General features: G+C 44.1%; 1 protein-coding gene and 1 long non-coding RNA gene across 2 annotated transcripts in view; one reads left to right on the top strand and one right to left on the bottom strand.

Moving 5' to 3' along the window:
- The window catches only part of FBXL4 (F-box and leucine rich repeat protein 4), a 56,839-nt gene extending 54,848 nt beyond the window's left edge, over positions 1 to 1,991 (bottom strand). The window contains exon 1 of the mRNA XM_077303670.1: positions 1,797 to 1,991. The gene's annotated coding sequence lies outside the window, so the exon portion shown is untranslated. The remainder of the gene's footprint in view (positions 1 to 1,796) is intronic.
- The window catches only part of LOC143820633 (uncharacterized), a 54,678-nt gene that overhangs the window by 14,374 nt on the left and 13,961 nt on the right, over positions 1 to 26,343 (top strand). The window contains exons 2-3 of the long non-coding RNA XR_013225427.1: positions 16,132 to 16,280; positions 17,235 to 17,315. This is a non-coding gene — a long non-coding RNA (uncharacterized LOC143820633). The remainder of the gene's footprint in view (positions 1 to 16,131; positions 16,281 to 17,234; positions 17,316 to 26,343) is intronic.

The raw sequence follows: 26,343 nt of genomic DNA, 5'->3' as shown, positions 1-26,343 counted from the left end.
TAATGTAAACAGAGTTGCTACCTCGACCGGTCTATTCTTACAATGACAGTTCCTATGTATTTTAATAGGCCATTTCTTGGGGTTTATATAAAAATGACAATTATAGATTTAATTTTCCAACTACAAATTATTACTCATATATGTTTAAATAACCATTAAAATCAGGGTGGTTGGATAATGATAAAAGGTTGACTTTCTCCAATGTATTTCCAAACCTAATGGCATCAGACTGTGAGCAACCAGAAAGATTAGGTAAATGTTAAGTATCCCAATGGGGAAGGGAATGGCAAACCACCCCGTATTGAGTCTGCCATGAAAACGCTAGAGGGCGTCACCCCAAGGGTCAGACATGACTCGGTGCTTGTACAGGGGATACCTTTACCTTTACCTTTAAGTATCCCAAACTAATGAAATAATAATTTATTATTTCAAGTCAATATCATTTTATTATATTATATATTATCTTATTATTGCTATACATATTTGGTAGGAGAGTCTAATTTGAATTAGAAGAGTTTGAATCTCCTTTATAGTAAACTATCACAAATGGTAGCTAATTATAGATAAAAGAATCCAGAATACAAAAGTAAATAGTGGAAGAAGAATTACAAGTTTTCCCAGCACCAGAAAGCACAGCCTATCCAAAACTATAATAATTAGGACCAGAGAGAGGGCAGGGACTGCAATCATGGAACCCCTACCCCAGGGTCAATGTTAATGGAATTAATTGTCATATTGGGAGGTACCTTGGAAGCAAATTTTGGCTGGGAAACAGAATAATAATTAGAGAAGTAGTGTGGTGTAGTGGCCAGTGCTGAACTAGTAGTGGAGAGGCTGGAGTTCAAAACCCCATTCAGCTGTAAAAGTCACTGTGCAACTGTGGGACAATCACTCAGCCTAAACTACCACACAGGGCCGTTGTGAGAAACGGGAGGAAGAGAAAACCAGTTGTATTTAGGATGACATTTGACTAATTTAGTTGTATTTATTGGCAGTCCTAATTGAGATTTGAAATACTGACTTATTTTACGTCCATTTTTATTTATATCGTATGCATTCTTGAGTGCAGCAAGGTAGAAAGGCAGTTAATAAAAGTTTTCCAAGCAGTAAATAAATAAAACCATGGACAGAATCCGTAGCTCCTTGATGGATGGGAAGATGTGACAGAGTGAACTGGACAACTTTTTCGACAGACATGTGAGGGGAAGAAGCTCACAATTAATGGGACCAACAGATAGGTGTGCTTCACCAAGTACCATAAGGGGGCGGGTCAGGTTGGCAGGGTAAGGGGGGCAAGTCTAGCAATTCAGGGGTGCTCTATTCCTTGGAGGGCGTGACCCCCTCATAGCCAACAAAATGTAGAGTCCAATGGCACCTTTAAGACCAACAAAGATTTATTTAAGGCGTGAGCTTTCGTTGGTCTTAAAGGTGCCAATCGTCTCAAATTCTGTTGTACAACTTCAGGCCAACACGGCTATCCACTTGAATCCCGCACAGCCAGGAAGCAACAGTGCTGGGTGTGGGCTGCATGCCCAAACTGAGCAGCCAGCAACACACAACAGAAGCTTTTGAAGGGGAGCCTCCCCACATGCAATAACATTGATAAGAGCGGCTTGCAGCGCCAGAGGAGTGCGCGCGTGCGCGCCCACACGCACACGCACACGCTAAAGTTCTCAACTGTCATCAGCGAAAGGAAGGTGTCAGTCTCTCGATCTCTCGCTCCCGTGCGCGCGCACGACCCTTCCTCCCGCCCTCCCACCGCCCCAGCCACTGCTAGCTAAGAGAAGTCACCGTACCCGGGCGGAGCACGCTGGGGCCTCGCGCTGACATCAAGCCGCACGCGCTGCATCACTCCAAAACGCCGCCGCGACGCGCGCTGGGCTGCAGCACCCACGCCGCCCAAGGAGAGAGAGGGGAAGGGGGGGGGCGGACGACAACAGAACACAGTCGCAGGGACACGGCGCGGTTGGACAACGTAAGAAAGAGGACGAAAATAGTTCAATGCGACCCCGCCCCGGAGTAAGAGGTGGAGCTTAGAACGTCAACAGTGCGTGAGGTCGCTGGAGGACGGAGGCGGTGCTTGGAGAGGGCACGAAACTGAGCAGGAAGAAGGTTTTGGAGGAAAGAGAATGTGGTCACTACAATTGCTGTTGCTTGAGTCGACGTTTGGCAGCGCCTAAATTATGAGGGCGAACGGTATTAATCTGTAACAAAATTCAGAAACAAAAATCATACAAAGTGGAGAAATGGAAGGCTGGCTCGTGCGTTGTATTCCCTCGGCTTTAATAACGTTTGTTTCTAAACTAAACCCGCAGATTGCTAGAGATGTATTTTTTTTGTACTGCTCTTGGATAAATCCAACCAAGAGAGCAAGGAGAAATGTAAAGTTGCTTCTCCAGCCTTCTCTATAGTTTTATAAACTTACAGAACCCTAACCCTATCAAGTTACAGAACAAAGCATGCAAACCGTTCAAAACGAAGTTTGAGTCCAGTGGCACCTTTAAGACCATTGCAGTTTTATTCAAGGTATAAGTTGTGTAAGCACTGCACATTAAAGCATATACCTTGAGTAAAACTTTGTTGCTCTTAAAAGTGCCACTGGGTGCAAACTTTGTTCTGCTTCAGACCAACACTGCTGAATCATTCAAAACAAAGTGCAACCATCAGATGACCCACCTTGCTAAACAGTAATGTAGCAATTTGCTGTATTTTAATCCAGTTTTAATGTTTTGATTATCAGCATGTTTCCAGTTATTTGCTAATAACTGGAATATTTTAGTAGCTAATGTTAAATCCAGGAGAGCTAGGAGCATGAAATGAACCAGGAGAATGACTCAGAATTATGAGAAGACAACAAATTGTTCATTGTGAACATGCCAATACTCTATTTGCACATATTTGTATACCAAACCGCCATCAAAATGAGTTATAATATGCACAACCTTCACAGATCTTACTAAATTGTGAATAAAATCCTGGAATTAGCCCTAGAATATCTATGATTATAGTTACTAGGAATTTTTTTTTGTTTGATTTGGGGGAGGGGCGTGACTTGAGTTTTTTGATTTTTAACAGCAACCCAACATTCAACAGCTCTGTAAGTGAAATGTCCATAGCTGTGAACGTTTCTACAAGGAACATTGTTGGAAGTAAATGGCAAAAAGTTCCTGTTTGGAATCGATCTATAAATCAGGAGCAGAAGGAAAATAGCTGGTAATAATATGCTGCCAGTGCTTGCATAAAAACCTCAATAGAGGTTCATGCCATACAACTATGGGCAGAGTCTGCACCAGTCCCGATACTTTAACTTGCTCAAAATGAATGAATTTCACTTTCCTCGGGAATATTTAAGTGCATGCAGTAAACCTGCCCTGCAGCAACCAGAAGGGGCACCTTTAAATCCCTCCCTATTTATATCTTAACTCGTAAATAAGCCCGCTGCAGTCTGAATGCAGCGGGCGCTAGCAGTGCCAGAGAGTCTGGCGGGTCGTGCAGGGACAGGGACAGGAGGCGAGGGTGGGCAAGGGGCAGCATGTGACTTTTCGGCTGCGCGTCCTCTCCCCCACGTCCCGCGGCGTGGCCTACCTTGGCGGTGGAGGAGGAGGTGATGGCGCAGCCGAGGGGCCGGGTGTGTTTTGGCGGGCATAGGTCCCGAGGCTCCGAGGCTACATGTTGGCAAGACTCTGAGGCCGGGGGGGGGCCGTGTGCGTGCGGGGCCGGTGCCACTGGCGCCGTCTGCTGGCACGGCCGGGGTCAGGTGGTTTGGAGGCGGGCGCAGCTGGAGGCTGTGGCAGGACCACGGCAGCTGGCCCTTCCTGGGCGGCCGGCGATGCAGCGACCGGCTGCCTGGAAGACGAAGCAGGTAATGTCGGCGGCCATGCGCATTTGGGCAAGGTAGAACGGGGGCAGATAGCGCCTCCCAATTAGTCAGTCCGCCAGCAAGGGACCAATTGCCACTGGACTAACAATCGGAAGGCCCAATCGGCAGGCACTTTGCGCCTGCCGATTGGGCCCTCCGATTATCAGTCCTGGGGAAGGGGCCTATCAGCACCCTTCCTCATCACGGACAGGGCCCGCTTTCGGGGCCCTTACCGAATTATTTAATCCGCTCTGCTAGGAGCAGTTAAAGATATGAGGACCCAAATCATCAGCTTACAATATAATTCTCCCCTTCAGCATTATGTCCTCACAGCATTAACCCTGTGATAATGCAAAAGCAGGGAACAAAGTAGAATCAAGGTTGCCAGAAAATTTGGGCTAGGAGCATGAAATGAAGGCGTGACTCAGAGTTATGAGAAGTCAGTACGTTATTCATTCTGAACATGCTTCAGGCAACCAGACAGACAACTATGTATATTTTGTTGTTGTTAGGTGCGAAGTCGTGTCCAACCCATCGTGACCCCATGGACAATCATCCTCCAGGACTTCCTGTCCTACCATTCCTTGAAGTCCATTTAAGCTTGCGCCAACTGCTTCAGTGACTCCATCCAGCCCCCCCAATTCTCTGCCGTCCCCTTCTTCTTTTGCCCTCAATCACTCCCAGCATTAGGCTCTTCTCCAGGGAGTCCTTCCTTCTCATGAGGTAGCCAAAATATTTTAGTTTCATCTTCAGGATCTGGCCTTCTAAGGAGCAGTCAGGACTGATCTCCTCTAGGACTGATCAGTTTGTTTGCCTTGCAGTCCAAGGGACTCTCAAGAGACTTCTCCAGCACCAGAGTTCAAAAGCCTCAATTCTTTGATGCTCCGCCTTCCTTATGGTCCAACTTTCACAGCCATACATTGCAACTGGGAAGACCATAGCCTTGACTAGACACACTTTCGATGGCAGGGTGATGTCTAGATTTGCCATAGCTTTCCTCACCAGGAGCAAGCGTCTTTTAATTTCTTTGCTGCAGTCCCCATCTGCAGGGATCTTGGAGCCCAGGAAAATAAAATTTGTCACCACCTCCATTTCTTCCCCATCTATTCTCCAGGAATTGAGAGGGCCGGATGCCATGATCTTAGTTTTCTTGATGTTGAGTTTCAAGCCAACTTTTGCACTCTCCTCCCTCACCCGCATCAAAAGGCTCTTTAGTTCCTCATCACTTTCTGCCATTAGAGTGGTATCATCTGCATACCTGAGGTTGTTGATATTTCTCCCTGCGATCTTGATCCCAATTTGTGACTCATCTAACCCCGCCTTTCTCATGATGTACTCCGCATATAAGGTAAATAGGTAGTATGCAGCCATGCCAAACTCCTTTCTCAATTTTGAACCAATCAGTGATTCCATGCCCGGTTCTCACTGTTGCTTCTTGACCTGCATATAGGTTTCTCAAGAGACAGATAAGATGCTCTGGTATTCCCATCTCTTTAAGAACTTGCCAGAATTTGTTGTGCTACACACAGTCAAAGGCTTTAGCATAGTCAATGAAGCAGAAGTAGATGTTCTTCTGGAACTCCCTAGTTTTTTCCATGATCCAGTGTATGTTGGCAATTTGATCTCTAGTTCCTCTGCCTCTTCGAAATCCTGCCTGTACTTCCGGAAATTCTTGGTCCACATAGCATAACTTTGCTAGCATGAGAAATGAGTGCAATGGTACAGTATTTTGAACATTCTTTGGCATTGCCTTTCTTTGGGATTGGAATGTAAACTGACCTTTTCCAATCCTGTGGCCACCGTTGAGTTTTCCAAATTTGCCGGCATATTCAGCGTAGCACTTTTATTGCATCGTCTTTTAAGATTTTGAATAGTTCCACTGGAATGTTGTCACCTCCACTAGCTTTATTGTTGCTCAGACTTCCTAAGGCCCATTTGATTTCACATTCCAGGATGTCTGGCTCCAGGTCAGTGACTATCCCCTCGTGGTTATCAGCGATGTTAAGCTCGCTCTTGTATAGTTCTTCTGTATAATTTTGCCACCTTTTAAAAATCTGCTTCTGTTAGGTCCCTACCATTTTGGTCCTTCATCATACCCATCTTTGCATGAAACATTCTCTTCATATCTCCAATTATTCTGAAGAGATCTCTGGTCCTCCCTATTATATTGTTTTCTTCTATTTGTTTGCACTGTTCATTTAAGAAGGCATTCTTACCTCTTCTAGCTATTCTCTGGAATTCAGCATTCAATTGGGTGTATCTTTCTCTTTCTCCCTTGCCTTTCACTTCCCTTCTCTCCTCGGGTATTTGTAAAGCTTCCTCAGACAGCCATTTTGATTTCTTGCATTTCTTTTTCTTTGGGATGGTTTTAGTAGCTACCTCTTGTACAATGTTGCGAACCTCTGTCCATAGTTCTTCAGGCACTCTGTCTATCAGATCTAATTCCTTAAATCTATTTGTCACCTCTACTGTATATTCATTAGGGATATGATTTAGTTCATACCTGTGGCTTAGTGCTTTCCCCTACTTTCTTCAATTTAAGCCTAAATTTTGCAACAAGAAGCTCATGATCTGAACCACAATCAGCTCCTGGTCTTGTTTTTATTGACTGGATAGAACTTTTCCATCTTTGGCTGCAGAGCACATAGTCAATCTGATTTCTGTGTTGACCGTCTGGTGATGTCCATGTGTAGAGTCATCTCTTGGGTTATTGGAAAAGAGTGTTTGCTATGACCATTGTATTCTCTTGACAAAATTCTACCAGCCTGTGCCCTGCTTCATTTTGTACTCCAAGGCCAAACTTGCCTGTTATCCCGGTTATCTTTTGGCTTCCTATTTTAGCATTCCAATCCCCCATGATGAGAAGCACATCATTTTTTGATGTAGCTTCTAGGAGGTGTTGTAGGGCTACATAGAACTGGTCAACTTCATCCTCTTCAGCAGCAGTAGTTGGGGCATAGACCTGGATCACTGTGATGTTGAATGGTTTGCCTTGGATTCGAACTTAGATCATTCTGTCATTTTGGGAATTGTATCCCAAGACTGCTTTTCCTACTCTTTTATTGATTATGAAGAGATTCTTCTGAGAGATTCTTACCCACAGTAATATATTATGTATATATAGAAGTTCTATTATCTCTGCTAAAACAAGTCAATGAGGTGGCTGGATGGAGTCACTGAAGTAGTCGGTGCAAACTTAAATGGACTCCGGGGAATGGTAGAGGACAGGAAGGCCTGGAGGATCATTGTCCATGGGGTCGCGATGGGTCGGACACGACTTCGCACCTAACAACAACAATAATATAAAATGGCATAAGGGAAACAAACAAATATGAGAGATTAGCAGATAAAAATTATTTTCCTGACTACGAAACTATAAAATTGGAACTGAGCTGTGAGGCGTTAGTGAGCTTTTTTGCAGATGAAGTCTTGTCGCTCCGCCACAACCTTCCCACCATGTTTGATACAGAATATGAACTGGGAGCTCTGTGGCCATCACAGGGATTCTGTTTGATGGCTTCAGGTGGCTCTCTTTAACCGAAGTAGACAAGTTGCTGAGGTCAATGAGGGCAACCACATGATATCTGCATCCCTGTCCATCATGGATACTAAAATTGGGCGACCACTGGATAGGAGGACACTTGAGAGATATTGTCAACTTCTCCTTAACATCAGGAGTGTTTCCTAAGGCAGTGGTTCACCCTTTTCTGGAAAGAAAAAAAAAACATTGCTGGACCCGCGGTACCCTGCCAGCAATGTTTTTGTGTGTGCCTTCCCTGCATAGTCTTGTATCTTGCATTACTGGGTGTCAGGATCACTGCCTGTTCCTGCCATAAGTTGACATGAGTTTCTCCATGTTTGTTTGCTTTGCCTTTTTTTGCCTTTCTGTTCCTGGGGCCCCATGTACCCAAGGCCCATATATTATGCTTGCATGCCTGAAATCAAAACTACTATGCTGCATCCTGCTATCTCAGTGAGCTGTGAATTATTTGTCTTTTGAACCTGCCGGCTGGGTCTGCCTTTTGTAACCATAACATCTTATCTTGTCCAGAGACGACCAAGGACGTGCGAGAAGTAACACTATGGTTTATGGCACCTGGTGCCTCCTCTCCCCCTCCCCTGGGAACTTTCAAGTTTTGAGCGGGAGAACACTGTTGAAAAGGGGAGGCAATTGTGACCTCAGGCAGATTTGACTTTCTTAGCTTAGGTGTATGAAGTAACTTCTCAATAAACGCTTTCTTTATTAAAGAAGCTTGTTGTGAGTTCTTGCAACGCTTGACACTGGGAAAGGTGGTGGAGAGGGCTGCTTCAGACCAGCACCTATTATACATGGAAGCAACTTCAGCTCTTGACCCATACTAGTCAGGCTTCTGTCCTGGCCACGGGGTGGAGACTGTGCTGGTCGTCCTAACACATTATCTCTGGCACCAGATGGATCCAGGCGGTTCAGCTGTCCTTGTGCTTTTAGAGCTGTCGGCAGGGTTTGACGTTTCATGCTTTTAGATCTGTCGGCAGGGTGTGACGTTGTCAATCATGAGTTGTTAGCCCATTGCCTCGCTGGAATGGGGATTAGAGGGACTGCCTTTCAATGGCTGATCTCCTTTCTCCAGAACTGGACACAGAGGGTAAAGAGCTGTCATAATCATTTGTGCTTCCTTTTGGGGTGCCATAGGGGGTGATACTCTCACCCATGCTTTTTAACAACTACATGCACCCTCTAGCACAGCTGGTCCAGGCCTTTGGACTGGGTTGTCATCAATATGCAGATGACACCCAGCTCTATCTCCTGTTGGATGGATGGCTGGATTTCCCCCAGGAAACATTTGCTAGATGTTTGAAAGCTTTATCAGGATGGATCAGGAAGAGTCACCTGAAACTCAACCCCTTCAAGTTGGAGGTCCTGTGGCTGTGTAGAAAGGGACAGGACTAAGAAGTGCGTCTTCCCTGCATGGATGGGGTACAGGTACGACTGTGCCTGAGGCCAGGAATCTGGAAGTGATCTTCAATGCCTCTTTGTCTATGGAGGCTCAGCTCACAAGAGTAGCTCAAGTGGTGTTCTTCCATCTGCACCAGGTGAAGCTACTAGTGCCCTACCTACCTGTCCTTGGACCACCTGGCCACGGTGATCTCACTCACTCTCTCTGTAACTCACTCTACACTGGCCTTTCCTTGTCTCTGACCCGGAAATTACAGCTGGTGCAAAATGCGGCTGCCAGAGTCCTCACAAAGTCATCTTGGAGGGCTCATGTTCAGTCTATGCTGAGGCAGCTGCACTGGTTGCCAATCAGCTTCTGGATCAGGTTCAAGTTTTGGTTCATAACCTTTACGGACTTTTGTGACTTGCGTCCCATTTATGTGAGGGACTGTTTGTCTCCTTATGGCCCTTCAGGGCTGCGGACAGGAATCTGTTGCTTGTCACTGGCCCCTGAGAGGCACACCTGGCCTTGATGAGGGCTAGGGCCTTCATGGTCCTGGCCCCAGCCTGGTGGAATGAGCTCCCAGAAAAGCTAAGGGCCCTGACGGAATTGTCAACATTCCATAGGGCCTGTAAAATGGAGTTCTTCCACCAGGCATTTTATTGAGGCCGGGTCAGGGAGATTGCCCACCCGCACTGGCCTATGGAAAAGCTGTTGGCCTGGATATTCTTGGAAGCTGCTGCCTGGAGGGCCAAGAGTTGGGTGTGGGGGGTGGGGGAAGGTGTTTTTTCCACCAACTGCAGCTTTTAAAAAATTGGCTAGATATTGTTTTATGTCAGGTTTTAAATGGATGTAAGCCACTATGAGCCGGCTGTACCAAGAGTGGCAATTAATAAATTTAATAAATAAATAAAATAAATGACAAAAAAGTGCTTATTTGTCAATGCCTCTGAACAGGCCATCTCTCTCTCCTAATCTGAATTGAACAGGTATAATAACATATATAGTAGCTGTGTTTTGTTTCAGGAAATAGGAAATATTCATTTTGTTTTTCACTTCTGATTCAGTTTGATTCCCTGTTTTTCTGTTTCTGAAAAGAAAGTCATAGTTTCAAAAATAGCAAGTAAAGTCTTGTTGACCTTTCTGTTTCACTTTTCAACACAGAAAATCATGGACTTTGGTTTGCCCTAGATGATTTCATGTCCCCCTCCATATTCTTGACATACAAATAAATAAAACAAACCGTCTTAAAATATAACCATACTGAATGTTTTCCCATGGTAGATGATTGTTATACCCTATCTACAAAATTACCATTTCTATGAAACCTGAAGATACTGATGTGTTCAGAATGAGTTAAGCATGATTGAATTATGCACTATTAAGCCTACATGTTCAGTGATTTTATCATTTGTGGATTGATTCTTGGTATGCTAATGAAGACCTATGTATAGTTTTCTTGATTAACTCATGGCTTAGAACTTGTTACTTTGAGCACTAAACAAGATTTAAGGATTTTTTTTGAGGTGTTGCATCTGATACCTCAATTATTCATCCTAGAAATTAACGTACAATTAGCATGAATTCTTGCTACCATAGAAATAAATGGTTATGTAAATTTAGATGCCATTCCTGGAACAGTTTAGAATAATAAAAACACTGATGCTAATATCTTTGATTTGGATACAGTTTAGATTGTTTAAAAAATCATTTAGGTGATAAAGTTTGCATTTCCCTCTTCCTTTTGTTCAGTTTTTCTGTCTGTTTCAGCACCTATATACGTTTGGTTTTCTTACAAATGTTCACTTTAGAATCATAGAATCATAGAATCATAGAATCATAGAGTTGGAAGGGGCCATACAGGCCATCTAGTCCAACCCCCTGCTCAACGCAGGATTAGCCCTAAGCATCCTAAAGCATCCAAGAAAAGTGTGTATCCAACCTTTGCTTGAAGACTTCCAGTGAGGGGGCACTCACCACCTCCTTAGGCAGCCTATTCCACTGCTGAACGACTCTGACTGAGAAAAACTTTTTCCTGATATCTAGCCTATATCGTTGTACTTGAAGTTTAAACCCATTACTGCGTGTCCTTTCCTCTGCAGCCAGCAGAAACAGCATCCTGCCCTCCTCCAAGTGACAACCTTTCAAATACTTAAAGAGGGCTATCATGTCCCCTCTCAACCTCCTTTTCTCCAGGCTGAACATTCCCAAGTCCCTCAACCTATCTTCATAGGGCTTGGTCCCTTGGCCCCAGATCATCTTCGTCGCTCTCCTCTGTACCCTTTCAATTTTATCGATGTCCTTCTTGAAGTGAGGCCTCCAGAACTGCACACAGTACTCCAGGTGTGGTCTGACCAGTGCCGTATACAATGGGACTATGACATCTTGTGATTTTGATGTGATGCCTCTGTTGATACAGCCCAAAATGGCATTTGCCTTTTTTACCGCTGCATCACACTGCCTGCTCATGTTTAGTTTACAATCCACAAGTACCCCAAGGTCTCGTTCACACACAGTGCTACCTAGAAGCGTATCCCCCATCCAGTAGGCATGCTTTTCATTTTTCTGACCCAGATGCAGAACTTTACACTTATCTTTATTAAATTGCATCTTGTTCTCATTTGCCCATTTTTCCATTGTGTTCAGATCTCGTTGAACTCTGTCTCTATCTTCCGGAGTATTTGCCAGTCCTCCCAATTTGGTGTCATCTGCAAACTTGATGAGTAGTCCCTCCACCCCCTCATCTAGATCATTAATAAATATGTTAAAAAGTACCGGGCCGAGCACCGAACCCTGAGGTACCCCGCTACTCACCTCTCTCCAGTCTGATGAAACACCATTGACAACAACTCTTTGAATGCGGTTCTCTAACCAATTCCCTATCCACCTAACGATCTGAAAATCCAGATTGCAGTCCTTCAACTTATCCATCAGAACATCATGGGGAACCTTGTCAAAAGCTTTACTAAAATCCAAGTAAATGACATCAACCAAATTTCCCCGATCCAGCAAACCTGTTACTTGGTCAAAAAAGGAAACTAGGTTGGTCTGGCAGGACCTGTTGGAGACAAATCCTTTGATTTTCTTACAAATGTAATATTTTGAGTGAAGCCAACTGCTGGGAAGTTGATCTCTTTCTCTTTGCTCTCATAACTATGTTGTAGCCCTCTTATAAGATTTGGCCTGTGGGCTGTTTGCCTTGGGCACACTGTTGGGACACAGTCATTTCACACTGCCAGTACCGGAAAGGAAACAAGACCAAGTTCAGCAGAGTCGCAAAATAATTCCTGCTGGTCAGCCCTAACATCAAGTCAACTCAGCAAGAATGTAGCACTAGACAGCTGTATGGCTTCCTTGTGAATGGTGGCATGCCAAACTTGGCCAGTGTTCTAAGGAGCAGTGGCTAATGAAAGCTCATAGTATTTTAGGTGTTGCTGGATTCTTGCTCCTTTCTACTGCTATGGATAGTCTGACATCGTTATCCATCTGCATCTGACAGAATGTAGATGATAGAGCTGATGTGAAAACCTATTAAGGGGCAGTGACAACAATATTATCATTGTTACCATTGTATCAGTGAGTTTACAACCATCACATAGACACATACAAAGTTGCTTTCTCCCTCTAGGTCAGGAGGACAGCTTGGTGGGTGATTTCCGATCCCTCTTTGAGGGAGGCAGGTCAAAGGGAAACTTCCTGTTTCCCTAGCGGGAAATGCCCTCCTCTCACCAGTCTTCTTCCTGCCTCAAGAGGGAGAGCACATAGACTAGGTTTCTCCTGCTTACTAGAAGAATTTTTTTCCAAGTTACCTTTTTCGCTGCTCCTGACCACTGCCTGTCCTTCCCTACTTCTGCTTTTGCCTCTCCTCACCTGATTTTTCATGGGTCTGAATTTTTTGGAGGGGGGATAGAGCATGTAGTGTGTTTTTGTCTGTTTGTGGCTGTGGTGGCCATTTTGTTTTACCATGCTTTATCTGGAGGATGATATGTCTGAGTAGGTGGGAGCATAACTTCTTGTCCGAGGATGAGGAGCCCACACTTCTGTCCCAGAAGGGTCTGTAGAGACCAGGGATGCTTCAACAGCAGCAGCACAAGGTGCTTTGGTGCCAGTGGCTTCTCTGGAGCAAAGACAGCACTCTACTTTGCATGGGGCTGCTAAGAAGCTGCACAGCCCCCCCCCCCCCCCAAGCCAGCTGACTCAGTGGCTACGGGAGAAGGGATCAATCCAGACTTTGGAGTGCTGGAGCAGCAGTGCGGAGACGATACAGAAGGGTCCTATCGGGACAGAGGAACTCCGCCAGAGGGACTGGGTAATGTAGAGGTGATCCCCGGGATATTTAAGTTACCTGCAGAATTTTTCTACTTCATACAAAATTCCATGCAGGCTGAAATAGCAAAGTTATGGAAGCAGAATTTGTCATCTTCTTCCAGGGCATAAAGATCCTGTTCCTGATTCTCTTCTCCAGAGTCCAGGGGTTATAGAAGGAGACCAGAAGACCCAGTCCAGGTCTAGATGGCCCACTAAAGCTGCAAAAAAACCAGCCTTATTATTCCTCAAATCACAATTCTGAGTCTTCTGAGGAGGATCTGGAAATTAGAGAGAGAGAAGGAGACTTAATTACAGATGAGGAGATGGAACCCATTCAGGTTCCACAGCAGACTGAAAGGTTTTTCAATGCTGAGGACTTTCAATTCTTGCTCAACAAGTCCATATCTATACTTGATTTGAAACAATCAGGCACAGAGGAGCCTCCAGCTGAACAGGCCAGAAAATGTTATGGCCCTAAAAGTAGTGGGGAATGTTTTCCCCAAGACAGAATCTACTTTAAAGAATTTTCCTATGCCAGAGTCATTTGAAAGAAAGATCAGGGCAGAATGCGAAAAACCACTCATGACCAAACAATTTCTATTGTTTATTTTTTAAAATGTTTGCTCTTCTAAACTATGCTGAATCCATTTTGCAGATCCCAGCTATTGATGGACCTGTGGCAGAGCGCCAGTCATCTGGCTTGGTATTAGAAGATGGTGAAGGATACTTACATGACATTGTGGATGTCAAATAGGCTTGTGCACTTTGGCTTCCAACGTGGTCGTTCAAGCCCGAAGTGGCCAGGGCTGCAGCACAGGGGTGAGGGGTAGTGCTGGCACGTCAGTTGGCGCACACACACAGGTGCAGAGCCACTTTAGATCTGCTCGTGTCACATCTCAATTTCCAAGTGGAACAATTCTGCACAAGATTTTATTACCCCAGGGCTGTGATGACGAATGCGTTGATGTTGGACTGGCCAAAAGGCCTTGTCTATGTTTTTACTCCAGTGCCCATTCTTCCACGGTTCCTGCCCAGAGTCATTGTTCTTCGAGCTGAAGTGACCCTGGTGGCCCCTTGGTGGCTGGTTCTCCACCATTATCCTATTGTTACTGGTCATCCCAGACCTACTAGTTTAGGGTCCACTCAGACATCCTCAGCCAGGGTGGTGGAATCTGACCACCTGGCTGCTGAGAGGTTGGCTCTGAGGAGTAAAGGTTATAGCACAGCAGTAACTAATACTATATTGGCTTCTAGAAGAGTATCCACCACAAGACTGTACAATTGTTCCTGGAGGGCCTTTGTTCACTGGGCTCATAGGAAGTCAGTTAATCCTATTTCCCCAAAGATCACACCCTGGATTTTCTCCAGGATGGCCTCAGCATTGGACTGCGGTCTGGAATTCTCTGTAGATAGCTCGCAGCCATGGTCCTGCCATGGATGGGGGTTTCCACTAATGTGGCACTCCCACATTTTGCAGTTCCTCAGAGGTGCTGCCTTTGCACAGCCTTCAGCCAGGCATCACTTCCCCGCATAGAAGCTGAATGTAGTTCTATCTGTTCTGACCAAAGCAGTGTTTGAGCCCATCAGATCAATTCCTCTAGCCAAATTAAGTCTCAAAACTCTTTTTTTAATTGCTGTCACTTCAACTAGTAAAGTTTTAGAGTTGGGTGCTCTTTCCATTCCAGGGTGGTATTAAGGAAGATCCACTGTTCAGACCAAAGGTGGATTATTGTTTCCACTTGTCTCAAGAGCTTAGTCTTTTTCCCAAACCTCAGTCATACAAGGAATGGAGGTGGCACAAGTTAGACATCCAGAGAGTGCTTAAATTCTATATTAGTAGGTCTAGGGAGGGCATAAAGGCTAAGATCCTGTTTGTCTCAGTAGCACCTTCGGTTGCCGGTCAGGCCATGATCAAGGCTGCCATCAGCAAGAACATTCACTTTGCATTGTGGAGGCCTATAAGTTTGAGGGCAAGGAGATTCTGGAAGGCATCACCGCTCATTCTTTTAGGAGCGTGGCTGTCTCATCTGCATTCTCAAACGGCATCGGTGGAACAAGTCTGTAGGGCCGTCACCTGGGCCACGCCTTCCATTTTTAAGGCACTATAAAATAGATGCCACGAGGAAGCTGGGGTGGATTTTGGCCCAAAAGTTTTGCAGCACGTGATGGACTCAGACTAAACTGTCTTTCCCCACCCTTTTAATTGGGACTGCTCTTTCAAGTCCCACCGAGCTGTCCTCTTGACCTAGAGGGAGAATGACTATTGGACACTCACCAAAAAGGATCCTTCTTGTAGGTTAGGAGGACAGGTTTTCCCTCCTGTTATTTGGTTGAAGTCCATCACTGTTGACAGGGGATTGAGCCCCTTTACTGTAGGGCAATAGACTGCTCTCTATAGAGACAGTTCGCAGCCTTTCAGGGCAGCTGAATGTTTTTATTAGAGTACCCTATATATTCCCGTATAAGTCTAGTTTTTCAGCACTGTTTTTCCCACTGAAAAAGCCCTCCTTGGCTTATACACGGGTATATAAGGTAATTGAAATAAAAGCCAATTGTTGCTCTGGCAGCTTGTAGGACATCAACGGTTTGACTGAGGGACTCTTTTTTCCCCCTTTTGCTTTCACTTCTTCCTCTTCTTAATCTCTTCTTCCAAACTATTTTTTGGTTTCTGTGGGTGAAAAGCGGGGTACAAAAACCAACAGCTATTCATCCTCTTAACTTTCCTGTATTTGTTGGGGGAGGGAAGGGTGGATGCGAGAGCTTGTGATGATGGAGCATTTCCCACCCTTGGCTTATATGTGAGTCAATAAGTTTGCCCAGATTTTGTGGTAAAATTAGGTCCCTCAGCTTATATGCAGGTCGTCTTATATGCGATTATATATTAGTTCTTTGTTACCTAGTCACACACACACACAGAGAAACATGTTTGAGACATTATCCAGTGCAAGATTCATATGTTAAATTGTTATGGGGTCCTGTCTTGTCTGCCTTCTTGCCTGCTCTTTTCTATATGAACTGAGTTTTAAATCCCAGAGGCTTAAATTACAGGGATAGCTCTCAGGAAGAATCCAACTGGTGAGAGGAGGGTGATTCCCACTAGGGACACAGGAAGTTTTCCTTTGACCTGCCTTCCTTGAAGAAAGATGAGAAATCACCCACCAAGCTGTGCTGATCTACGAAAAGAAGGACCCTTTTCGGTGAGTGTCCAATGGTCGTTCTACTGAGTCAGTCCCTTGGTTCATCAAGGTCAGTCATGCCTACTCAGACTGGTAGCAACTTTCCAGGGCCTTAGCGAGAAGTCTTTCACATCACCTAGAGTTTGGTTCTTTTAACTGGAGATGCTGGGGTTGAACCTGGGACCTTCTGCATGCAATCTGCTCTGCCACTCAGCTAGCTTATTGGGTTTACCATCCTGGCCATTGCATTAACATACTATGTAAAGAAAGCAAGCAAGTACAGTGCATCTGAATCTGATCAAGTGGTATAAGCCTTGGTATTTGACTTGTATCTGGATTCAAATCCCTATTCAACAATGAAATTTTCTAGATGGCATAACCTACCAGTTGGTGTAGCAGTTAGAAATGCGGACTCCTAATCTGGCATGCTGGGTTCGATTCTGCGCTCCCCCACATGCAATCAGCTGGGTGACCTTGGCTCGCCACAGCACTGATAAAACTGTTCTGACCGGGCAGTGATATCAGGGCTCTCTCAGCCTCACCCACCTGACAGGGTGTCTGCTGTGGGGAGAGGAATGGGAAGGCGACTGTAAGCCGCGTTGAGCCTCCTTCGGGTAGGGAAAAGTGGCATATAAGAACCAACTCTTCTTCTTCTTCTACCTCGGGGATTTTAAAAAATAAAGGTGATAAGTGCTGGGGAACAGTTTATTCCCTGAAAGCAATGATTGCATTCTATCATATTCTTCAAAATGGAAGTATTCCTTCCACACTTGCTATTCTTGAAAGAATGAGCATTTTGCTCATTGCTGAAAAGATTCTAAAGCAAACAGGGAATAATACTTTGAATTGAGGGCTGTTCATACATAACATTTGTGATCAGTAACCTCTTGGAACCTGAGAGCCAACGTTTTTTGAGGGGCCTAGAGTTTGAGACCAAAGTATGGCTGTTTGATTCAACTGTGGGAATGGTTTAAGTTTTCAGAAATTAAAGACCCAGGACCAAGCAGGATGGAAGAGAAGAACCTACTATAGTCAGAAGCTTCGGAATGTGTTACTGTAAGCAAATTTTAATGTTTTGCTGATATGAAATAATATTTTATCTTTGAAAAAAGAATTATTCTACTATTTAGTGAATTAACATTGTTCATTTGATTGATGGTCAATAGCTCTTACTTAAGTGTTTCCTACAAAGTATGATTGATCTGAAAGGCAGCAGTAAATCACTTATCTAGTTAATGAGTTAAGAATCAAACCAATGTATCTCTGATCTAGGGAACAGTATTTTAGTAATATCCTGCAGGAGCAGGACTTTCTAGATATAAATCAATCAGGAAAAATATATCTTACAAGAATTATTAGAGATGTACATCACTGCACAGAAAAAGACTGACAACATCCCAATTTTTATCTTGGCAGTAGAAAATGGATTGTGAAGATTTCTTGATTACAACAGACTTCGCACTGTGAGTGCTATCTATAACAGTGGTTCAGACATTTTAAACAATATATTTGTTTCCCAGCCTGTGATAAGTGTGGTCCTTTTTTCCTCTGAGTACCTGATTATTACTAATTCAGGTCACACAGTTAGTCTTGAAGGTGGCACTGTTATTGACTGGACATACTAAGTGCTTGAGAATTTGTTGATTGGTTCACATTTCTGAAAATTAAACCTGAACTTTCCTGAACCATATTAATCAACTTATTTAACTTTGTTTGCACTTGAGAAGGTAGAGGCCAGTAGTGCCACTGGCATGTTGAGGAGAGCAGGTGCTCATTTAAGGCTCATTAGCACCTGGCATATCTTTTTCTCTTCGAAATCTTCCTTGCCAAAAATCTTGTGCATAGATGGTGCTCTTTTTCAGCTTCCAATTGCCATTTGTTTAGTGCTCCTACTTTGCTAAATTGGCAAGCTACCATGGTATCTTTAGCATCTACAGAAAGCAGTGATTGTAAAGTAATGTAAATTGATGGCCAAGCACAGAGTGCGTAGAAAGAAGCTTCTAAACAAGGCTCACCTTCCCTCCATTCCTGAAGAGAACAGAGAATATAGAACTCTTTGTAACCACATTAACTGAGAGTCTAGTTGGGTAAAATATTGGGATAAATTAGATGAACATTCTAGGAAGCATTCAAAAATTGATCAAGAAAAGCAATAGGGTCTATAGCACTAAATGTGATAATAAACATATATATTAAAAATAAATTTGTGTTTTTCTCCCATTGACTAATTAACTTTTGAAATTACTTACTACAGCAGGGGTTCCTTTTGGCATTTGGGGGCCACATTAGCGTGCCCAGTGCCTAAAGAGGACCGCATCTTAAACCACAATGTAACAGAATTATTAACCTACTTATTTAGATTATTTAGGTGAAAGTAAACATTCAAAGGTAAATGAAGACATGTTAATTTTAGTGCAATATATTTTGGAACAATATTTTACTGTGAAATCCTTTTATTTAGCTACATATGCTTACCAAGTCAGTGTGATTTTCGTGGCTATTTTCTGTTAGCCAAGGCATTGATGTCCACATAAAGGTTTGTGACAGACATTCTTAAAATGTCATGTAAATGTTCATCTGTAAGACTTGACCCACACTTCAATTTCACAATTTTAATCTTAGAAAAGGTTTGTTCACAAATGTATGTGGTGCCAAAGACTGTGAACATGCCTGCAGGAAATTTCTTTAGGTTTATAAATATACCAGGGAGACCAGAATAGAAATCTAATAGACAATTTTCTTTGTACATGTCTTTGAGATGATCACTGGCTTGCAAATCAATTAGTTCACTCTGAAAAAGTTACTTGCATCTTTTGGTGCTACTTCAAATGGATTCTGAAACATTATTTCCTTTCCAAGCTTAGGACAATCAGTGAATCTATTCTGAAATTCCACCTGAAATAAGTTCAGTGCTTTGATGTGTCTTTCAACACTGAATTGTAAATTCCCATCCTTCTCAAATTTTAGTCTATTGCAGCGTGAGAAGTTTGAAAAGTTACCTTTACTAATGTTGTTGTTGTTAGGTGCGAAGTCGTGTCCGACCCATGGCGACCCCATGGACAATGATCCTCCAGGCCTTCCTGTCCTCAACCATTTCCCGAAGTCCATTTAAGTTTGCACCTACTGCTTCAGTGACTCCATCCAGCTACCTCATTCTCTGTCATCCCCTTCTTCTTTTGCCCTCGATCACTCCCAGCATTAGGCTTTTCTCCAGGGAGTCCTTCCTTCTCATGAGGTGGCCAAAGTATTTGAGTTTCATCTTCAGGATTTGGCCTTCTAAGGAACAGTTAGGTCTGATCTCCTCTAAAACTCTGAATCCAACCAACTGCAAACTAGATCCATGTTCTTGTGGCTTGTGATTAGTAGCCCATGGGAGGTCTGACTTAAGGATGGTGCCCATTAGTATTAATTCCTTGGAAGAGAATGTGATAGTTGTGCCTTTACAGAAGCCTACATTCAGATCCCGTTGAAGAAACCATTTCTAGATGTCATAAGTCAAAATAACTATAGATATGTATCGAATCTCCCATTTCTAGGAAAGGTTCTGGAACAGCAGTGGTCCAATTGTGTGTATTCTAGGAAGAGCCTGAGTCTGCTCTGGAAGTTTTCCAATCTCTAGTCAGACCTGGTGATGTTATGAAAAGTATCTTAGTTGCCGTGTTAGATGGTCTATGCTTATCAACTAAGACAGAATCTGCCCCAAGTCCTTCTGGACTTCTCTATTTTTTCAGTATCAGGGTCTCCTGCACAGTGTACATAGTTTTTTCAGTAGAGAGCTATTAGAACTCCAAGGAGACAGTAGAAATTCTAAACCAATGCCTGGAGACAGTAAAAGATAAAGTGAGATGGAAGAAACTGAAGCTTGATCCAGAAAAGACAGAAGGGCTGCAGAGGTGGGGGATAAAGCTAAACCAGGAATACATGTTTCAGCAGTTCTGAATCAAGGTGCATGCCACTGAAATACAATATTTGCAGCTTGGGGTAATTTGAGATGCCACATTTTCTTTGAACAATCAGGTGTCTGCTATTACCCAAGTGCCAGTTATCAAGGAAGGGGAGTATAATGCCAATTATATTAATTCTTCCAAAAGCCACTCTCACCAGTCATACATGCCTTCATAACATTCAATCTAAATAAACAGCCATTAAGAGCGGTGGTTTCTAATCTGGCAAGCTACATTTGATTCCCCACTCCTCCACATGCAGCCAGCTGGGTGACCATGGGCTTGTCGCAGGTCTGATAGTGCTGCTCTCACAGAGCAGTAATATCTGAGCTTTCACAGCCTCACCTGCCTCACAGGGTACCTGTTGTGGAGAGAAGGAGGAAAGCTGATTGTAAGCCACTTTGAGTCACCTGGCAGAGAAAAGTGGGGTATAAAAACCAACTCTCTTCTACATGGTGCTTTCCCTGAAGACTATTCAGAAACATGGGTGGGTGCAAAATGCAGCTACAAGAGTTTTTACTGATATACACCAATTATGTCCACTACCCAGGAGTAGTTTTGGTATTTTTGGAAAAGACTAGTGCTTCCAAATAGGAAGCAGTTGCAGAGGGAGCTCTGCCGTATTTCTGCCAGAGGAACTGTGCAATGGTCTTTGAGCAGTACAATTATTTTGTATAAGGGCTGTGAATATACACCAGGGGGGGAGTCTAAATGGAAGCTTTTCTACTAGTAACTGGGATAGGATATCTGCTAGCCAAAGTCTTTAAATGTCATAGGACAGTACCAGCAGAAGGGCTTATAGTCATGTCCTATGTATTCCATAAATGGAGAGCTGGTATATAAGAATGGACCACCAAGCCCTTGAAGTTGAGACATGCGAGTCCTGCCTTTGCTTAATAAAGCAGTTCTATCTTGGGGATGATAAAAGGCTGTATAATAATGTCATTGATAATACAAAACCATGTCACTGCACATTTGATTCCAGTGTTTACTATATTAATTCTTTGCTGTTTTCTATCAGTCATTAACAACAGCCCAGCCACAGAATGCAAGTAGGCCAACAATTCATTTGGAGCCACTAGTAAGAACTTGGGGTGTGTGATTTCAAGTGTGTGGATGTGTGGATGTGATGTGATTTTTTTTAATTGCCACCCCCCCACACACACACACCTGCTGCAGGATATATATTTTAGGTGTTACAGAGCAGAATTGCAAGGTTCTGTTTTGAGGATAACTTCTTTCCAGGTCCTACTTGGGAAGCTTTGTATCATTTTCCCTTGAAGGGGTTAAGCTTTGGCTCTCAAATGTGGGCTATTTGATATGAAAACCATCATTGTTTGATATGTCAAATAAAACATTTGTCAATCAAGAGTCTTTAAGCGCTGGGCTATGTGACATTTACTCTTTTATATACCGACAAAGTCCCTAGTGGCATGCCTTTTTTCCCTCTCATTTAAATAGTAGTAGGAGAACAAATCATACTTCAGGGCAAGTTGATAACTGCCAGTCACGATTCTTGCCTTGTTTACTATAATGAGGAGGGTAATAAATGCATCTGACCATTTCAGCTGGCATTTGCATAGATGAATGATTTGTCCAGTCAGTTGCTCTCTTGTGATTTGGGCCTTTTTGTCAGCACAAAGAGCATTCAGTCTCCCTGGAATTTGCAGCCGCCAAGCTCTCATTAGTAAACATCCTTTACCATGAATGATTCAAATAATTACCACTGAAATAATAAACTGTTTCACAAAAAACATTTTATTTGATGGCTCCAAAACATCAACTTTTCTGAATTGTTGACATTCAAATCAGCCAGAAAGCTTGATTGTTCAGCAACAATGATCCACTTGTAAAAGGGTGGCCATTGTTTTACCGCCAGTAGACCTTTCAACTTGGCTGGCTATCAAATGGTGTCCTTCAGTCCAGCAGCCAAACATTTTGGGTAATCGGAGGGCAAGCACCAGATGGAGATGGAGTAGACTGTATGCTCAGACTCCAAGCATATTTTCATGCCATTTACTTCTGATGTTGCAAGCACAAAAAATGCCAGGCTAATTAGCAGCAGCAACAGCTTCTTGTCTGTTTACACCTACTGCAGTATTAGAATATGCGCCCTTGTTTACACTGTGTCTGCTCTCTTCGGTAATAGTATTCTAGGAGTATAATTAGGTGCTATTTGATATAGTTTGTAAGTTCAAACAAACGAGCAAGCAACAATTATACCTTGTTATCATCTTCACTAGTGCAAGGGAATAGCCTTGTGTTGCCTAGCACTTGAAAAGCAGCCATTCCTGTTATCCTTGTTTTATATCCAGTCTGCCACATACTTTTGAAAGTGGTATTAAGTTCAAACTTCTTTAGGTAAGCATACAGGAAGATACTATTAATGAGCTGTGCTTGCTTTTATTATTGCGTGTAAATGTAGGTGTAGAAGTACCTGAAATGTATCACAAGTATTGCTTAAACAAGGTGGAAGAGTGCTGTGTGAACTTGCATCTTTCATAGCTGTAAGGAAAAGTGTTAGGCAAAGAAAGGGCAAGGATGTCTTTCTTTCTCATAGTGAGTTTTGCACAGCTTTGCTTCCACTTTGAAAATCAAGCAATGTACGATGCAGCAGCAAGCAGCGGATTGAACAATAAAAACGTATGGACTTACATAGTTGTACATGGGCAACAGTGTCACCATGGAAACAAACAGTCCTTATAGTCATACAGAGATTGGCAGCCTGAACCCAGATCCCACAGTAAGGTGGCTTATTGCTGCTGCAGAACCAGCCATAGGTGAGAAAAGAGATGACTTTCACACAGGCCTACTTAAGAGCCGAAGCAAACTAAAGTGATTACATTGGGGGGGGGGGGCTATGTTTGTCTGAAGTTGCAGAACAACGTTTTAGTCCAGTGGCATCTTTAAGACCAATTAAATTTTATTCAAGGTATAAGTTTTCATGTGCACAGCACACTTCATCAGACAAGAAAGTGGTTAAAGTGAGTCCTGTTTCCCTTAATGAGCATTCTGTATTTACTAAGCTAGGTCTGGGTAATTGGGAGAAAAAAAGAAGCCAGGAAGAGAATCCCTTTTACTCAGGGTATGTCATCCTCCTGAATAATCTCATGTTACACCCAGGAATATAAATAATGCTTATGGTGTCCAGTCTTCAATGCAAAGAGGCTAGATCTTCCCCCATATTTTTAAAACAAAAATTCATGCCAGGTCATGCAAATTTGATCCATCATCTGGGCATGAAATTGGGGTCACCATGGGTGGGCAGGTAGTTGTGAGTTCCTACATTGTGCAGGAAAAGGATTGGACTAGATAACCCTAGGGTTTCCTACGATTCTATGAATATTATTATTTATTTATTTGGATTTTTATTATTATATTTATTTCCCATCATATCCCATTAAAATTATGTACCCTGGTGGCAAAAAACCCCACAGCAACAGCAAGCTGCATTTCAGTGTGCCATAGGGCAATTATGCATGCTGGCAATCCACCAATGGCAATGATCTGGTCTGGTGGTGGTCTCTTCTATAGGGGCCCATCTGATCTTCCATGCCCTGGCTTCAACCGTAGACAGAAGAGCTCCAACTTGCAGGCCCTGCAGAATGCCTCAGCTCTTCTGGGAGCTCATTCCACCAGGTTGGAGCCAGGACCAAAAAGTCCCTAGCCCTAGTTGAGGCCAGGTGAACTTCCTGGGGACCGGGGATCACCAACAAGTTAGTACCCACAGAGCATATGGGGGGCATTGATCAACAGGCAGTCCTTCAGATATGTGGGTCCCAGACCACTGAAGGGCCTTAAAGGTAAGTACCAAAACCTTGAACCTGATCCAGGCTGTAACTGGCAACCAATGTAGCTGCCTCAGTACAGGCTGGATATGGGCCCACCAAGATGTTTCTAGTGGCTGCATTTTGCACCAACTACAATTTCCAGGTCAGAGACAAGGCCAGGCCCATGTAATGTGAGCTACAGAAGTCAATTTTGGATGTGACTGTTGCATGGATCAGTATGGCTAGGTGCTCTGAAGATAGGGCCCTAGTAGCCTCGCCTGACATGAGTGTTAAAATGCCTGGTGGGCTACCCTTGTGACCTGTATTCCATAGATATCAAGGCATCCAAAGTCACCCCTAAATTTCTGGCCAGAGGCGTGGTGTTCAGTTGTGTCCCAGCCAGAGTGTGTAAATGCGCTTCCTACACCAAAAAGAGCCAGTTTGGTGTAGTGGTTAGGAGTGCGGACTTCTAATCTGGCATGCCAGGTTCGATTCGGCGCTCCCCCACATGCAGCCAGCTGGGTGACCTTGGGCTCGCCACGGCACTGATAAAACTGTTCTGACCGAGCAGTAATATCAGAGCTGGGTATCTCTCAGCCTCACCCACCCCACAGGGTGTCTGTTGTGGGGAGAGGAAGGTGACTGTAAGCCGCTTTGAGCCTCCTTCGGGTAGGGAAAAGCGGCATATAAGAACCAACTCCTTCTTCTTCTTCTTCCTTCTCAGCCATAGGACCTCTGTCTTGAAGGGTTTGAGTCTCAGCTATGGCTTCCAAACATCTGGTGAATGGTTCTGGGGGGGAGTCCAACTGGCCGGCCATGAGGAGATAGATCTCAGTTTTATCTGCATATTGATGACAACCCAGCCCCAAACTCTGAACCAGCTGGGCCAGAAGGCACATAAAGATGTTAAAAAGTGTGAGGGAAAGCATGACCCCCTGTGGGACCCCAAGGAAGTTGAAAAGGGCATGATATTTCACCCTCCACTGCCAACCTCTGTGTCCAGTTCTGCACGAAGGAGAGCAGCCACTAATGCGCTGTCCCCTTTATCCCCATCCCGGTGAGGTGATGGGCCAACAACTCTTGGTCAATCACATCAAATGTGGCTGACCGGTCTAACATCATGAGGATAGCCAAACTTCCCCAATCCAGATGGCATCAGAGATCATCTGTCAGGGTGATCAACATTGTCTCTGCCCCATGGCCAGGATGGAAGACCAACTGGGATGGGTCAAGTGCTAAAGTTTCCATCAAGAAAGCCAAGAGCTGGCCCACGGCAGCCCTTTCAACCACTTTTCTCAGAAACACAAGGTGCGAGACTAGACGGTAGCTGGCCAGGTCCTGTGGATCCAGCGATGGTTTCTTAACCACTGCCTCCTTCAGCGGCTCAGGGAACCCCCAGTAGACAGGGAAAGATTAAGGGGACAAGTGGTTACCCTCACCAACCCCAGCAACTTGTCCATGTTGGGTAATGAGAGTCGTCTGAAGCCATCAAACATCACCCCCCAAAGGTGGCCACCAGGCTTCCAGTTTCCTATCCGTATCAACCATGGCAGAAAGATCCTAGCAGAGCAACAAAACTTTATCTGCAAAAAAGCTCACTAATGCATCATAGCTAAAATCCAATTTACTAACATTTTGGCACCCCTCCTTGAGGGAAGTAAGAGACCGAACTACCTTAAACAACTGTGCCAGGCAAGAGCACGCAGTCACAATTTCCGTGGCATTTTTTCACTTTCACTGCCATCTTATAAGTGTGCAATAGGATATTCATGCCACTTCATTGTGAGTTTTCCACCACACTTGCTCTAGTCGTCTCACTTCCCTCTTCCTCTCCCAGAACTCCCTGGTGTACTATGGGGCCTACTGAAGATGATGTCTAGGGGCGATTTTGTCCATGGCTGCCAACAGGTGGGAGTGCCAGTCTTCTGCCAGCACTGTTAATGAGTCACCAAGAGACATTGCATCCCACAGAGCATTCCGGAATCCAACTGGATCCATGAGTCTCCACGGGCAGGATAAAATGTGTCCATCGCCCAAACAGGGAAGGGGTAGCATCTTGAGCCAGACCCGCAGGGCATAGTGGTCTGACCATGGGATGACAGACATTGCCACCAGATTCAGCTCTTTCCCATCACTGAAGATCAAATCAAGGTTGTGGCTGGCCTGATGAGTAGTACTGGTAACACGTTGCGATAGCCGCAGTGTTGCCATGGTCAACACCAGGTCCAAGCCATGACCAGCGAACAGCACAACAGGCCCCAAGGTATCTTTGGGTGCATTTGGCAGGCAGTAAACCAAACAGATGACCAAGCTCTCAACCGAATCCCATCCAGTACCAACACATTCCAGAGATCATAGGCGCCAGGAGAG

Source organism: Paroedura picta, chromosome 1, assembly GCF_049243985.1.
Source record: "Paroedura picta isolate Pp20150507F chromosome 1, Ppicta_v3.0, whole genome shotgun sequence".
Taxonomy (NCBI): Eukaryota; Metazoa; Chordata; class Lepidosauria; order Squamata; family Gekkonidae; genus Paroedura; species Paroedura picta.
This window is presented reverse-complemented; position numbering and strand designations above follow the sequence as displayed.